This window comes from Musca autumnalis, unplaced genomic scaffold (genome assembly GCF_047663935.1).
Source record: "Musca autumnalis isolate F117 unplaced genomic scaffold, ASM4766393v1 scaffold_1, whole genome shotgun sequence".
NCBI lineage: Eukaryota > Metazoa > Arthropoda > Insecta > Diptera > Muscidae > Musca > Musca autumnalis.
In genome coordinates, this window is record NW_027411644.1 from 3636117 (window position 1) to 3653755 (window position 17639).

At 35.3% G+C, this 17639-nt stretch overlaps 1 protein-coding gene across 1 annotated transcript in view; it reads left to right on the plus strand.

The window, feature by feature from the left end:
* Positions 1-1442: 1442 nt before the first annotated feature.
* Sb (serine proteinase stubble) overlaps positions 1443-17639 on the plus strand; it is a 76763-nt gene continuing 60566 nt past the window's right edge. Inside the window, exon 1 of the mRNA XM_073959864.1 lies at positions 1443-1876. The gene's annotated coding sequence lies outside the window, so the exon portion shown is untranslated. The remainder of the gene's footprint in view (positions 1877-17639) is intronic.

Here is a 17639-nt window from a genome sequence, read left to right on the forward strand (position 1 = left end):
CGACCTAGTTCACTATCCTATTTCAAAAACGTATAAGTAACATCATACAAACTAACGTGAGATATTAAGTATACGCATTTCGTTCATACACATGACCGGTGTCCATTGAACTAGATTGAGAACTAGGTCGTTCAATTGCCCAACTCTAGTGATAAACCTGTGGTGGGGGCTGTACGAGTACATATTAGATTACTTCATGTAGGAGTATCATCATTACTTTGAAGCTAAAATGACTGCATTAAAAACAGTACTACCTGTTTTCTAAGTTCGAAGTACATTCCAAAAAACTATGCCAATGTAGCGTATACATATGTCGGCCACCTGAACTTTTTTCTTCTTACTTTTTTCTATGTCTTCGTTTGCATTTCTTTGATTTGAGATAATTAATTACGAAATTGCATGAGAATGCGATTAGATTATTTGATGATGGTGGAGAAAATAGTTAATATGTGCAATGTATGATTACACCTGTGAAACATATACATATGTATGTATGTAGATACATATGTACATACACACAAATACATAGACGTAAGTAACACTAATGTAAGATCCAATGTTGGTCATCAATCATCAATGTCTCAGAATGTACAATCAAATCAGTTGATCTTTGTTAAGCATCGGGAATTGTGCTAAGGCATCGCAAGGGACAATGTTTTGGAGCTTGACATTCATTGTGTTAAAAATCGAAACAGTAGCAGTTGTAACTGTCACACATGGTAAACAACAACAGATGGGTGAATTCGATATTTACGGTTCCATCATTCAGTTCAACGATTATCGCAATTCTTTATCTCGATGTATGTATGTATGTATTATAAGTGCGTTTCCATGAGATTTGCACACACACACACACACATAGAGACTCTCACATACGCATGTTGTTACTTATACACTATCAAGTGGCCTAGACAAGATCGTATATGGCGTTATTGGCGGCATGATAGGTAGAGCGTGGTAGGATTTTTCGTACTCTTCAATGTTGCTTACTCTCTTGCTTCGAGCTTTGGCAAAGAAGTTGTTTGTTTTGTTGGTGGACTTACTTGCTACATTGAAACTCCAGTTCATGCTTTCAGTTGTGAGCTGTTGTTGCACAGTTGATGTAAGTTGCAACCTGTTGCAGCACATTTTCATTTGATTGTTTTCTATTTTTCCTTTGCTGTGTTACGTTTCGCTGGACTGCGTTTGCACAAATAAACGGCTAGTGGTGGTATGGACGGGCATTGGTGATGATCATCATTGTCATTACGAGGTTGTAGATGATGTTCATTTAGGTGGTATGCCTGCATATGTTCATGTGTATGTTTCTCAGCTCGTTGCATGGTGATGTTCAGTGTAAATGGATGTCTGTTGTGTATATGTTTGTATGTATATCTGTCCGTCCGTCTGTCTGTCCAATACATGTTAGTCTTTAAATACTAGGCATGCGAGTTTATTTTATTGTTGTTGCTGTTGTACAATGGCTTAGTCCATGGTCCGGTATTCAGTTGAAATGCTCGCGAATGCTGCTAATCAAGTCAGTTTGGTGGAGAACGCGTCTAAGAAAAGTGCAATTATAAGTGTTTAATAAACGAGTGGCTAAACGTATGGTTAATATTCGGTATCCCAATAAATTTCCCAGGAGAAAATAAATACCTTATCATTTAAACGCCAGAACATCATACGTTCGATATCTATCTATCTGGGAAGTGTTCATCACAAAAAAAAAATATACACAAAAAGCAAACGAATTAAAAGAAAATTCATTATTTTTGCCAGTTGTTGCAACATCTTTGTTGTTGTTATTATTTTGTTTATCTCATCTCTAATGTAAACATGGATAATATCCTTTTCCTGTGTGTGCATAGTGAAGTTTCAGTTTTCCAAACATTATTTGGTGAGTTGATGAGTTATACCACAATTAGATCTAAGAAAATTTACATCGAAAAATACGGTTGCTGTGTGTGGATAATTTGTTGGTAAAATAACTCCATTTCACACCAATATCCAGAAAGGGACAAGGGGAGATTCGTTTCAATCAGTATCCAATGGTATGAGATCTATTTCTAGGCGCCTTGTCAAAAATTCGGAAAATTGTACGATACAAATTATAGAAATGTTTAACAGCAGATGTAATAGGGTTGTCCTTGTACTCGATAATTTTTACTAAAAGTTGCTGAAACACTTTTTTAGCAGCGTTTCCATTATACAACTGTCAAAATTCGAAACTTTTGTAATATTTATTAAAAATTATCGAGTACACGGACAGGCATAATGTTTCCGTCTTTTATACACAAACTATTTACTTCTATAGCTAAATGAAACTTAAAACGATGAAGCTTTCTCAACAGAATTATATATTTTATTTTTTCTAAGTCAGTTTTGAAACATCTATTGCAGATCTTTTTTAAATAAAAAATTTTTTTTTTTGAAAAGGCGGCCTTGCCTGGCCTGTCGCAAATTTAATTTTTATAATTGTTTGAGGACTCCAAGTTGAACCAAATGTTTTCTCTGTTTCAATGAAAACCCCAAAAAATTGTTGATCAGCTTGAATTGAAATTATTCGATTTTTAAATTTTTTGTTCATGTTTATTTTTTTCCGCCTGAAATTAAAAAGAAAACTCTTTCCAAATTGCAATCTATCATAAATGCCTAAACAACAAATTGAACATTCACGGTCAAGGGACAACAAAAGCAAGCCTGTTTGCTTTGAAGTAGGAAAACAATCGAATGCTGTTGTCTGTGGTGATTGAAATTGAAGAATCGACCAGACCCCAAAAGTAATGCTGTTGTTTGAAAAAAGTTTTCAATTTTTTTTTCTAAATGTGAAAATGTGTGATCGTATATCAAATATTCCAAGCCTACATACATATTGGTACATACATACATACATATCTATTGCACCAGTCGATGTTGTTTGCTGTTCGTTTTTATTGTTATTGATGGTGACGGTGGTTTCATAACAATCATCTCCAATGCATGTCTCTTCTATTTGAGAGTCTATGTATATGGCCTATCTATTTAAGTTTGTCTGGAAGATTTATTTGTTCGAGTTTTAGAGGACGGATGGATGACTGCCTGGTTGGCTGTTTAAATAGATTGATTGCTTTTTTACTAGTCGGTTGGCTGGCTGGTTGTCTGACTGACTGGCTGTATGTCTGTAGCCATGTTTAACGTACATACATAAATGGATGTATGGATAAAGTGATACGACTGTTCTAGGTTTCGATATTTGTTGGTCTTTTGCCAGAGACATGGACTGTCATATAAGGAAGCCGAAAAACATATGAGAGCAATATGAGTGTGTGTTTTTGTGAGAGGTAAAGACATACACAAATACAAATGAAATGGATTTCAAAATAAAATATATATTAAACTTGATATATACTCCCTTTTCCAATAATCTGTTGATAAAAGAGAAACAAATCTAGTTTTCTTTTCAGGATACCCTAATGTGCATACGTTTGTTATTGTTAAACATTAACATCAATCAGATCATACAAATATACACAAATAGTTGAACTGAATAAATTCTTGCAGACAACAGACAAACGCATAGTCGCGTTACGTATGAAAACAGACAGCGAACTTTGGGATAACTGCGTAAACAATATACATATACACATATACATATATGTTTTAGATATATGTACATATTTGTATGTTGGGAAAATGTGCTTTGGTTCTTTTGTTTTGATTTTGTTTGTTGCTGTTGGTTGTTTTTATTGCCACCACCTAGGAAGTTGATGCAAAGAATATTTATATTGTGTTGTGTGGTTGATTTTCCATAAAAAAAAACAAAAACAAACAATATTACAACGTTACGATGTTACGTTATAACCACGTCTTCGCCGCTGTTTGATGGCCCAAGATCGCTAACAAAATTCCTGGGACTCTCATCACTCAAGGCAAACTGCATAAATTAGCAAAGAAAAGAAAGAATGAAAGAATTAAGTCAAGTTAAGGCAATAATAACGACTACAACAACAACAATAAGAAGCAAGTTTTCATGATATTTTTGTAGAGATAATGAATACCCCACATACAAGCCGCATATCAACCATTTAATGTTGAACTTGAAATAAATCAAAGGCATTAACAACTCGTAGACACACACACACACACACATTGTGTACTTAACACACAAAATAAATGGAATCATTGCTAAAATTGTTTTATCTTGTAATTGTTTCTTAATAATACAAGGAGAAGAATGAAAAATGATTGCCAATAAAAAGAAACTGTAAAAAATATTTTTTTCGAATTTCGAAAGTTCCAAATTCATACCGAATTCAAGTTTGTGCCTTAAGTCTTTTGTTTATAACTAAGAAATCTCTGTGTTTTTCGGAAAGAATAACATAAGACGACTTATGTCAACGTTGAGATAACGTAGTATTACTTTTTAAGAGTTTTCCTTGCGAAAAATCCGTTTTGGGAAAAGTGGAACATAACTGAGATTATTTTTTGGTTGCACTATGCAACACTGAAAATGCAAACAACTTCTAGTATAGATTTTTTGAAAGTATTGGCTAAACTATTGGGAGTTGAACCAAGTAACCTTTTGCAAAAATCTTCCAAATAAAGTTCTCAACAATTCTTTATAACATTCTGAAACTGTAAAATGCGTACTTCATGTTGTTTCAGCGGTATTTTGCATCATATATTTTACAACACGTATTTCAAACACAGTTCACACCAACAGTTTATTCTCGCATTTCGGATTTCACTACATTATTGACATTTTGATTAAATCGTCGTTGAAAAATGTACTGAAAACGACAGCATAGAGGCATTTACAACAATGACATGTTAACATTGTGTACTACATTCCAGGGAATATTTTTCCAAAAGAAAATATTCAGAAAAAATTAACGGTTTTGGAGATACGGTGTGAAATTTATAAAAATTGTGGAATTTTTGCATATATTTTGAAATTTGAGGCAATAAATGTAGTTTTTCGAGTTGATTATTTCTCCAAATATTTTATTCTTGTCCTTATCTACAAATTTGCTTCAGAGGTCAGAAGAAGATTCGCATTGGTTTCAGAGATATAGCCCCGAATTTCTTTAAAAACTCAATATTTAACCATGTTTGGATGGGGCCATAATATCCGAGCTGGATCTAACACAACAAAACCCAACTAGGGTTTCTTGTCGTTTGGGTATGTACTTTCAAAAAATCCTCAGTTCGAATTGTTTGCACAAGATCACCTTAAAAATGTTGCACAGTGTTATATGCGACTTATCGGTGACCTGATCATAGACTGCATAGAGTCGGCGATTGTTTCGTTATACCCTTTGAAGAGGATATATCAAACAAGAATAAGGGATCTGAAGAGCATGTGTGACGACGTTCTAGTAGATCCAAGTAGTTTCTGACGGTTTTTTTGCCTTTTTTGTGATCTTGTTCCCAAAATTCTAAGGACACCTTCCAAGGTGTTTTTGTAATTTTGTTTTTTTTTTCGAATGTGCAGGCAATAGTTGTCAGCTTTTTAAGCATATTGTAGAGAAATCGTGCGGTACTATGTACATTTTCGATAATTCAGTTAGTTTGATTAAATAATATGGCTAGAACCTTCAGAATACTGAAATTCGGATGGTACCGTTTTATGGGGACAATATAAAAGTGTGGAATTACACTGGTCAACACGACTTTTGTTTCAACCGAAGTTGCGGTTGTTTCTAGATGAAATCGGCGAGTTATTTTCAAATCCGGTCCCGGTTTTTCTCCATCAGCTCTTGTTTTTGAGATATAGCTCAAAATCGGTTTTTACGAGTTTAACCCAGACTTTCGTTATTTTCGGATACAAACAAATATTTTTTGTGGGTTTTTCGACATTAATATATTAAGGAGATGTTGTACGCTCGATACAAATCGTTTTTCGGCCGATTCGGCCATAACCTAAAAATCGCCATGAAGACTGCTAAAGGGAAATCATTTACCAGTGATATCATTACCACATAAGCCATTTACTTTCCAGTGGCATTCTTCATGATGGTTTTTAGGTTATGGCGGAATCATGGGCGCTATGAACTTTATATTATACATTTGAATACTGGATTATATAGTAAACACCCTAAGCATATCCGGAGTACCATATAAAGATCCTATGACTTCCCCTGATGACGTAATTACAGCTTAACGTACTCAAAATATGCAATTTTTACAAGGTCCGTCGTATATTTTCTATATTTTTTGATATATACTCACCATAATAATTTCAAAAAGGATTTGTATCGAGCGTAAAACATCTCCTTAATATATATATGTCGAAAAACCCACAAAAAATATTTGTTTGTATCCGAAAATAACGAAAGTCTGGGTAAAACTCGTAAAAACCGATTTTGAGCTATATCTCAAAAACAAGAGCTGATGGAGAAACCCCGGGACCGGATTTGAAAATAACTCGCCGATTTCATCTAGAAACAACTGCAACTTTGTCTGACACATTCAACTTTTTCAATTTTGTTGAGCAGTGTTATATATATTGAAAAAAAAAATTGGAACCTTAAAACTCCGAAAATTGGGTAATACATTTCTATGGGGACCCTATAAAAACGTGGACACATATAGAACATTTTTGCTGGGCTATACGAGTAACCGTGCTCACTATTTTTGCGAAAAAATAATTCCTTTTTGTGGGGAGGTACCCGAGTTTGTGGACCCATATGCTTCATCTTCGAACTTTATTTATGTTTGGACAGAATATTACGAGGTCCAAATTTTGGGCCGAATCGATTGATCCGATGAATATCATTTTCTTTAGATGTGTGACTCTTTATTGACAGTTCGCTCTTTGGTCATATATTTTTCCCTATTCGGACATAAACTGGCAATGTCTTATGTGAAAAATCGTCAATTTTGTACTATGTGTAAAATCGCCATTTATAAAATCGAATCGTCACTTTTGCATTTTTGGTCCAAAAACCGTCAAAATTACGATATATCTTCAAATTCGGCAGCATCGATTGTAATTCGTTTATTCCTTATAACTGTCCCTTTCTCCACAAGTCTGTACATAAGATTGATAATTCGATCAAATGTCCCTACAAAAACAGACTTAGACGTATGGGGGAATATATGTATGTTGATATGTTGTTGACAACCTTATAGACAGTAAATGTGTTGAAAATATAAAATCCACATTCTCGCCGGAAATGCCCTTCGGTGGGGCATTTGGGCCTAATACGGGCAGAATAACGCATGATTTTTTGGCAAACTATTTTTTTTTAAATTATTACCTAGGCCAAATATTACCCAGAAATTTATAGAATTTCAGATAAGTCCTTCACTTGAAAATGATTTGAGCAGCACTGTATGTTTCATGGCGTTTTAAAGAAAAACTTGCAGCCCTATTACAAAGACATGATTGATATTCCAGAAATACACTGTGTCCTCAGTCAAAATGTGGCCAAATGCTTCCAGCTTCTTTGGCTGTCTAATTTAACCTTATTCCATGACGACATTAATTCAAGTTTCACAACATCTGCGCCTATTTGCTTTGCCTCTGAGCCTGTGACATTATCAAATAAATGTTCTTGATGGTTATTTGGGAGAAACCAGTACAACAGAAAATGGGCAGATATGTAGGTTCGCAGCTAGATTAACAACTTCCAAGTGGACAGAGAGAGCCCCGTTCTCATTGGAAAACAAGTTGCTATGCAACTTTGAATTATGTAAAATAAAAACTAAACAAAAAACTTGAAGGAATGGTAATTCATAAAAATTTAGATGTGTTTATTAGGGTGTATGGCAAAAATAACAAACTAATTTCATATGCCATGCGACATCCATTACAAGTCTTAAAACAGAATTTGATTAGACTTCTAGTTTTTTATATATAAATGTTATTTATAGGTGAAGGTTTTTCAGAAAGAGCAAGCTCAAGACTAAATGTTGGATACATTTCTGGGTACTTTCGCTGTGATATCATACTATATGCATTACCTTGTCTTGACTCTCCGTTTACTACTATTGGGCTGCTAATCATTTAAAATTTCAATTTGTTCTTCCATTCTATCCCTTAGAATGCATGCCCAATCAGAATATCCAACAACTTCTATGAACACAAATCAAGTTAATGCAAATCTGACTTGTAAGATTTCTTAAAGTCAGCTACAAACACGGTCAATTTCTTTTCCCAAACCATACATAAACTGTTGCTAATACACACACTTGTATGTATGTATGTTATTGTATGTGTATACAGGTTGTGCGAAATTGAATTGTGGATGAAATGCGAAGAAATGGCCCCAACAGCAGAAGTTGCAGTAAAAACTATTTGTTTAGACAGTCTACAGCCTAACTGACAGACTGACTGACTTTTCAACATTTGCAACAACATATTCAAGAAGTATGTGCCGCACTTAAGCAGCGACATGTGACCACATCCACAACAGCCATCCAAACGACCACAAAGTGAGATAACTGCACTTGTATTTAACGCACTTGACTTAATGCGGTTTCGTGCTCCAGCTTTGCCATTCAAAGAACACAAAACAAAAAAAAAAGAAAAACTTGCAAATGAAGTTACGTGGTTTACAAATAACAGAAAAAAGAACACACAAATAAAGAAGAAACAACCATTTTTCCAAAACACATTCAAAGTGGTTGTCCTCCGCACCCATGAATCTCCATGGAATCCGTTAAACTTGTACAGAATTACTACAAACTTAAGAGGGAATATTATCGCATAGTCGTAAGAGGATTTTTGTGTTACTATGTGTATGTGTATATGTATGTGTTAGTGCTGGCTATTCTAATTATATGAATAACAACAAAATGTTAGGAGTAACACTGCTAAAGTAAATAGAACAACGCTGACTGACCTGAGGGAAGATGATGTGATTCTTTAGAACATACTTAGGTATTCACTCAAATTGCACACTCCTACAATCTACTTGGTTGCTTAGGTAGAGCATTTGTGTTGTAGCCGAAATGGGATATACATCTAAGACTATCGGCAACTTGTGCCACTCCAACTGATGCCAAGTTCGGTGATGTTCTTGTTTATTTCACTGTACCGTGATTTTTTTAACCGAAGGACCTTGCACTTTCTATATCATGACGTAACCAACATGTTTTATTGATGTCGGTTCCCAGGAAGATAAAATCGATCGCTACCCTAAATTTTGTGTTTGCTATCTCCACTTTCTGTTTGATCCTGATTGGAGTTTTCGCCGTTTAAAGCATAGGTGAGTAAGCTAATTCTTATATAGAAAACACCTCTTTAGGTAAGAACTGGTATAGATTACGATATATATTCAATATTCCCGAATAATGGACTATTTTTTCTGCAGTGTTATCCGTGCAAAGTATTCATTATATATGTAGTAGTTCCCACGAACATCTCCTAAGAGAAGAGGAGAAAATATGGGTCCTTCTTTTTATCGCAGAGGTAAGGATACGGATCAAATTCGACTAAAATCGATGTTTGATTATATTTAGAGATTTAATACAATTTGTTGTTAAGTGATTACGCTTAGGTCCTGATTACAACGATATATATTTTTTGTTGTGGAAGTCCATACTACCCCTAATTTAATTTTTTGCTAAGAAAGCCAACCAAGGCTATATTGGTAAAGCTTGTAAGGACTAGATTCAAGTTTTCGTGGATGTTCCGCCTTGGACCGGGATTTTCAGAGTATTACCTATGGACAGAGTCCAACAACGGCTACACGATAAACTTTCCAAAAACACATTATGATGTTTAGAATTTTGTCTTCACATCTTTCCAAATACATAAATTTTGCTTGGGTTGGCTTTCGAGGCAAAATGTGAAATTAGAGGTATGAACATTGAAATCACGGCAGTAAAGGGCTACCAGCAGTACATATGACAAGGTGATCTGCGAGAAGGCCTTAAGCCAAAAATCTACTAATCGAATAATAAAAAGTCGATTTACCTATCCTACCCTGAATGTTGCACTTGTATGGAAAGAGTACCCAAAAATGCTTCCATTGCAGAAATCAATACGAAAATTTCAGTAGTCGTTAGTGCAGCAGTACAAATAATTAAAAAAATACATAGAAGGTAGGTCTAACTTTAGGTACGAGGGCGATTCGGAAACTTCTTAGCCTATCAATGAAAGAGAATAGTTAGTTTTTCAAAAATATTGTTATTTTTCAATATAATCTCCTGAAACTTCAATACACTTAGTCCAAAGCTTTTCTAGCAATTCTATCCCTTGATTAAAATAGTTTTCGTCAAGGTCTTCAAAATAGTGGTTTACAACTGTAATTGCATCTTCATTTGAGGTAAAACGCTTGCCAGCAAGGAATTTTTTTAGATTTGGGAACAAGTAAAAGTCACTGGGAGCTAAATCAGGAGAATAAGGTGGGTGGTCAAGCAACTCGTACTTTAATTCGTTGATTTTAGCCATTGTTAAAACACTCTTGTGCGCTGGTGCGTTGTCTTGATGAAAAATGATTTTTTTGTATTGTAAGCCAGGACGTTTTTCTCGAATTTGTACATTTAATTGATCCAAAAGGTTGCAATAGTACTCTGAATTTATTATTTTACCCTTTTGCAGATAGTCAATCAATAAAATACGTTTGAAGTCCCAAAAAACCGTTGCCATAACCTTACCAGCCGATTGAATTGTTTTTGCCTTCTTTTGGGGCACTTCCTCCAGCTTCAGTCCATTGTTTGGATTGTTCTTTTGTCTCTGGAGTATAGTGGTGGATCCATGTCTCATCAACAGTTATGAAACGACGCTTAAAATCCATTTTATTTCGCTTAAAACGATCCAAACAAGCTTGAGAAATGTTCATTCTTATGCGTTTTTGATCGACTGTTAACAAATGCGGCACCCATCTTGCAGAAAGCTTTTTCATCTGTAGAATATCAATCACTACTAAAATATTGCGCACGGTTACTATAAAAAATTTTAAGAACAATTTTCGGAAAGTGTAGTTTAAGAATTGCTCTAGAATCGTTATATAGAAAAATAAAAAATAAAATGAAAAAATTTCGTAGATGGTGCTTATCTGTCCAATCCGTCCGGTAATACTAGAACCACTTAATCGCATATGACTAATGTGTGCGGTATTTGTTTATTTAACATGTTGTTTATTTATCATAAGTCATAACCACTCACTGATATTTTTAAATATTGGAAAAAAATCAAAACTGTAAATTTACCCAGAAATATGAAATATGTTTTGAGCAACAGTGTAAATGTTCAAGGACAGCTTTATAATAGTAGAGTTGTGCCAAAGGAACTATATGGAACTATCAAGTTCACTTCGCAGTTTAAAAGTCTCACATTTTTTCTTTGAACAAACTGCGTATACTTACTATCACACGTTATATTTCATGATGTTACTCATACGTTTTGGAACTAGTACAAGGATCTAGGAACTAGATTACCCCAACTCTATACAACAGCACCATTGCGATCTCTTTTTGAATTTACGAATCGATGCCCCGATGCGTATGATTGTTATTAATTAGAAAAATTGTGAAATGAATTATACGCATTAGGGTTCCAATGTTAGAAATCACAAAATATTAGCATTCATCAATTTTTTAATCGATTTTATTTTTTTGCCCTTTTTGGAAAACTTAATTTCCTTTTTCGTAATAATAACCACCTATATTATTTGGTATCTTCTTAGCTTCTTAAAGCCCGAAGAAGGACATTTTTTGTTTTTTAATGTAACCGATTTTAAAAATATTTGGTTTGTTTTTAGATTGACTTTGGCAGTTTTGTTGAGATGTGTATTACTTTATTACACTATGCAACATTTTTAAGGTAATCTTGTGCAAACAGTTTGAGCTGAGGATTTTTTGAAAGTACAGACCTAAACGACAAAAACCCTAGTTGGGTTTTGTTGTGTCAGATCCAGGATGGATTTTATGGTCCCATCTATTTATTTATTGAATTTATCATATATTGAATATATAATAAATATGGAAAACAATTATAGCATTAGCAGCTAAGGCCATCAGCTATAGGGCCCCCATCTAAACATGGTTAAATATTGAATTTTTAAAGCAATGTGAATTTTCATCTCACCCCTGACGAATATTTGTAGATATGAGCAAGAATAAAAAATATATGTAGAAATAATGAACTCGAAAAACTACATTTATTGCCTCAAATTTAGTGGCTCAAATTTTAAAAAAATATCAAAAAATTCCATAATTTTATATACATTTATTTCAGACCATATCTCCAAAATCGTTATTTTTTTCGTTAACGTTTTCTTTTGGAAAAATATTTGCTGGAATGTAAAACACACCTCTTCGGAACATGCCATTGTTGTAAAATGCGCCTATCACGTTGTTTTCAGTAAATTTTTAAACGACGATTTAAAAAATATGTCAATAATGTGGTGAAATCCGAAATGTGAGAATAAATTGTTGGTATGAACTGTGTTTGAAATACGTCTTGTGAGAGATATGATGCAAAAATACCGCTGAAACAACATGAAGCAATTTAGAGTTTCAGAATGTTCTGAAGAATTGCTGAGAACTTCATTTGGAAGATTTTCGCAAAGGGTTACTTCCCAGCAAAAATTTTTAGGCACATGTCATTACTTTCTGCATTACCAGGTAATGCGTACTCATTACCCTCCGCATTATCAGACAGTACATATATAACAGGTAACATATAACTAGTTACATCCTTACTTATTACTTACCTACAAAGGAATAAGTACGGTGGCACAGGGCTAGTGTGTCTGACTACAAATCATAAGTTTGTGTGTTCAAAGCTCACCGTCAGCATGGGAGTTTTTTGTTGACAAAATTACGAAGAAATGTTGACGTAAATGGATGTTTTTAAACAACCCTTACTATTTGTACGAGTGGCCTAGTGTGTAGTGTGTTTGGCTAGAAATCAGAAGTTCATGTGTTCGACACCGGCAGGAAGCGGAATAAAAGAAAAAAGAGAAATAAAAACAAAAAATAATTGGAATGTTGAATTTGAATATAATTTCACCACATTTGTTCTAAAAATAGAACATATGCTTTTTAGCTTTTTATTTGACTACTGGTAAGTGGTTAAATATGTACTTAAAACACACATTTAAGGAAGTACTTCCTCCCTATGACATCCCCATGTTAAAATAATGACTTTTACGGTCATTTAGTAAGTAGTTACAACTGCAAAAATTTACTGAATAAAGTCATTATTTGGTAATGACATTTTTTGCTGGGTTGGTTCTAATCCCAATAGTTTAGTTGATACTGACCACAAGTTCAGCAAGAATGTAAAATCTTCTATATTTTATGGATTTTGATGCCCTAGATGGAGTTTTTCTTATGTGTTCTTTCCAAAATATAAGTTCTACTAGTTTAGGGCTACAATATTGCCAAAGACAGCAAGGCTAAATTCCTGTTCGTTTCTGAGATAAAGGCCCGATAAATGCAAGAAACTGTAGTTTAAGCCCGGTTTGTATTGAGACAAAGAACTCTTTCCCAATTTTATGACTAATGAGAATTGCACAGAAAACATTTAAAAACTCTTGTGGCCGCTGTTATGCGTCTAAGGTTTGTTTGAAAGATAATATTCGGCCCTTCAAAAGAAATATATCCGTTTTGAAAAAATGCCCGTTTAAAGTTGGAAATCGAAGAAAACTCTCTACATTTACCGTTATAAAAAGACTTTATGAGGTAAAAAGCCAAAGGTATTTTCGTATTCCATGGACCCCAACAAAACCGAGTTGGTACATCAGAACCCCTGCATAATTTTTTTGATGTTTTGTATGATAGTGTAATTCAAAAGATTAAATTGTTTCCTCATACATAGTGACTTCTTTTACTTTTCTTACAATCGGCCAATTCGTGTCAATAATAATCTGGGCAAAAATAAATAAATGATCTTTTTATTCATTCACAACAAGTCGACCGAATAGCCCAAAATAGCAGATAATAATCTGTGGGCGTTAGAATATTGAAAAGAGTAAAACAACTATTTTTCAAAATTTTATGAATCTTCATTTGCCGTTGCAATGGCCACTTATGGCACACAAGTTTTGACAGCCAGGAATGTCACGCACCGTTTATGACATAGACTTGTTAGCGATTACCCTGGTCTTAAACTGATGCTTACATTGCGGCTTCTGCTACTAATGAAGTGGCGGACGAGTTGCAAGTCAAAGTATCCTCAAGTGAGCATGGACACTTTTGACATTCGTTGCGAGCCAACCAACTTAGCTACATAGCCATCCAACCAGCCGGTCGGTCGCTCGGTCGAGGTAAACAAAGCAAGAATTTGACATCCACATGGTCATTGAATGAGCGGAGAAGGTAGGGTGGGGGAGCTGTGAACAACAAATCAACAAGGGGACATCATTTGGTGTTTGTTTTTTTTGTTTGCTGTTTTTTGGTTTCGCAATGCGATTGCTTCATCTTGGCTCCCAATCCGCAGTTTGTACCATTCCATTCCGTACTGGATATCTTGGTGGACTTGTTTAGATGATGATTTCGTGTTCATTTAGGCCCAGTTACGTGATACAACACAAGTAACGGTGAAAAATGCCAGTTTTTCCTCTTTTTACTCCAAGATTCTACTTTTGATAGCGGCTATGATCCGGCTGATGTTGATGTTGTGGTTGCTTCTGCGTTTCTTTCTAAAGAGAAGATGCTTAGGTTTGCCTTGACTCGATGCTCAGCGAAATCCATATGGATACTTGTTTCGTTTGTTCGTCCGTTCGTTCGTTTGTTTGTCTGTCTGTATGTCTGATCGCTTTGTTTTGTTTGCTTCTGATGCACTTCTCATGAGAATTGTAGCAAAACATGTGTACCATTATTATTGTTGTTGTTGTTTACTTTGTTTAAATCTTATTACAAATGGCCAATTCGGAAACGGGTTGCAGAAAATGAAAATAATTCCTTACTGGTTTTTCTAGTGGCTTTTTTTCTTTTTCTGTTACTGTTATATGTGTGAATACACATTAGTATATACATATGTATGTATGTATATGCACGCATGTGTGTTCATGCGTGTATGTACTGCGCGACACCATTATTAAAAGTTAATGGATTTTCATTATCAAATTGAATTGAACAAATTTTAGTGTGACCAGCAACGGCAGCAGCAGCAACACCCATCGACACCAACAACCTCCAGCACACATCATTTTCCTTTTCATTAAGAGTGTTAATAGATAAACTCTACATGAGACCATCCATATGTGCCGATTACATACAAAGCGACAAAACCCAACAACAATCCACCAGCTAGTCAGCCAGCCATCGTAGCCGGTGCAATTGCATGCAAATTGTGGCGTTTTACCTCCATCGTCATACAAGTGGGATGTACCTGCAGTCAGCGAACAAACAAAGTACGAAATAACATATCTTCAGTTTGCACACATTCATCTCCCTCACCCTCCTCCATCAACAGACGAACCATGATCCATTACCGAGTTTTTGTTGTGACCAACAATGTTTATGTTGGTCATCTACTGTTATTGCTTTTGCCTGTATGTTGGTTGCTCTGGTGCTTTTGCGCAACAACACCACCATGCCGCCGCTAAGGCAACAAACACACCACTCGTGCCGAAAACGTGACCCAGCCAATATCAACTTCAACCGTGTACACTTGCACCTTTACATTGGCTGCCTACTCAGCCAGTCAGCCAGCCAGTCACACTGGCATCCATTGAATCCATCGTTTTAGGCTATTTGCCACTGCGACCAGCGAGCGCATGATACCATGGCCACCATATCACCGCCACCCGCGTTTTAAGGCTTTCGTGTGAAGGTTACAACCATTACATGGTGTAGAGGTAGAGTGATGTGTACACACACATGCACGCTAGCTATAAAACGTGTAGCAGTGGGCCTATGGGGATTTCTGCTCCGCCACAACTATTTACCAACTTTTGCAAATTGTTTATTTAAATACATCCTGACTGTAGGTTACAATGTTTTCATGTTGATGTTAATGTTATTCTACCCGTTGTTGTTGGCTGGCTTTCGTTGTTATTTGTGGCCTCCAGAGTGATAAATTGAGATTACAGCCGGCGTGTTAAGCGATGCGGGAGGAATCGATGTTACTACTGCTGTAACTGCTGTTGTTATTTCTCACTTAGTTAATGTAACCGAATTAATCTCAATTTGGTCATGCTTGTCTTTGCTGCAGGCAATCGTGTCCAATGCATATGAATATGTTACCATGTGGACGAGTGGCAGGAAACGAAATATCAGCGGAGAGAGAGAGTGGAGGGGAATTGTGGAATATTTTAAATATTTCGTATATTGATTGTTGGCAACAAAATGATTCTCTTTTCTGTGTCGTTTTGGGGAAGTTGAATTTATTGGATTTTGAGTTTTATAAGGCCTTTGGTAATATCATTATTTGGAAAGAAATTGTAATCGGTTCAAATGTAACAAACAACGACGCACAATTATTCAGAATTTGATTTTACTGACCAATACCTCCACTTCCTGTCATCACCGATTCCTAAGTGTGATTTTTAGTATAGTCCCCATATAACGCTACCACCCGATGTTACGATTTTTTTAATTTAGTGATACTTTTCAAGAAAAAGCTCCCCAAACTTAGCCCCATGTATGAGGGTTGATTTTTAAATGCTAACACTTAATTTTAAGGTATGGCAAAAGCCTTCAAAATACCTGAAATTGGCAAGTGCCATGATATACATATGTATGTAATTACCAATATTAAATGCGATTTCTACATCGACCAATAAAATATTTCCATTCACCTTTTTGATTCAATTATAAAATGTATTGGACATTTAATTTACTTAAAAGCACAATTTCTTTAAGAAAATACAAAACACTGATTTATTCTCTCACTTTACCGTTTTACTCAACGATGTTCACTACAACACTGATGAAAAAAGACCAACATAACCCTGTCGGACTTTTATAAAACAGTTGATAAAATGTTTGATAATAAATCGATTATTTGTAGACTGACTATAAAGTGGTTGAAAAGTCATCAGGAGATCAACCACTTTGAACACAGAGAACAGAGAGAGATAAAGAGAGGGAGAGAGAATATGAAAAGGCAAAGTTAAACAAGTGAGCAAAGGCTACAGTCGGGACGGGGCCGACCATGTGATACCCTACACCACTACCCCATGTGCATAAGCTTTTCACTGGTAAACATTTCTTTTAGGGAATATAAACCGACTACCACCAAAAATAATAGGCCTCTTTGTCTCTGGGACCCCCATAAGCAACCAAAATTTCGTGACCATCCAATCAAAATTACGACCTGCAGCTTGATTGCAAAAAATGGAAGAATTGGATACATTACCTACTATTGTGGTATCTCCCTTGTTTGACCACCTTCGCCAACCTGCTTTACACCAATGTAAAAGTAATATTTTCTTCTTCCATTGACAGGCTTTGCCGTTGGAATACCCCTACTAGAAGCCGATATATTCACAAAGGATAAAACTTTGAATTTGTCTCCAAATGAGTTTTTCCCCATTCCGACCCCTACATATTATCCGACTATCACCAAAATCAATAGGCTTCTTCCTCTGTGGGGCCCCCATCTACCGCCAAAAATTTCGTCACTATCCGATCAAAATTCCAACTTGTAACGTGATTACAAAAAATGGAAATATTTTGTATATTACTGAATTTTGCAATATCTCGGTTTGCTCACATACGCCAACATACTTTGCATCAATATAAACGAGATCTTTTCTTCTTCCATTGACGGGTAT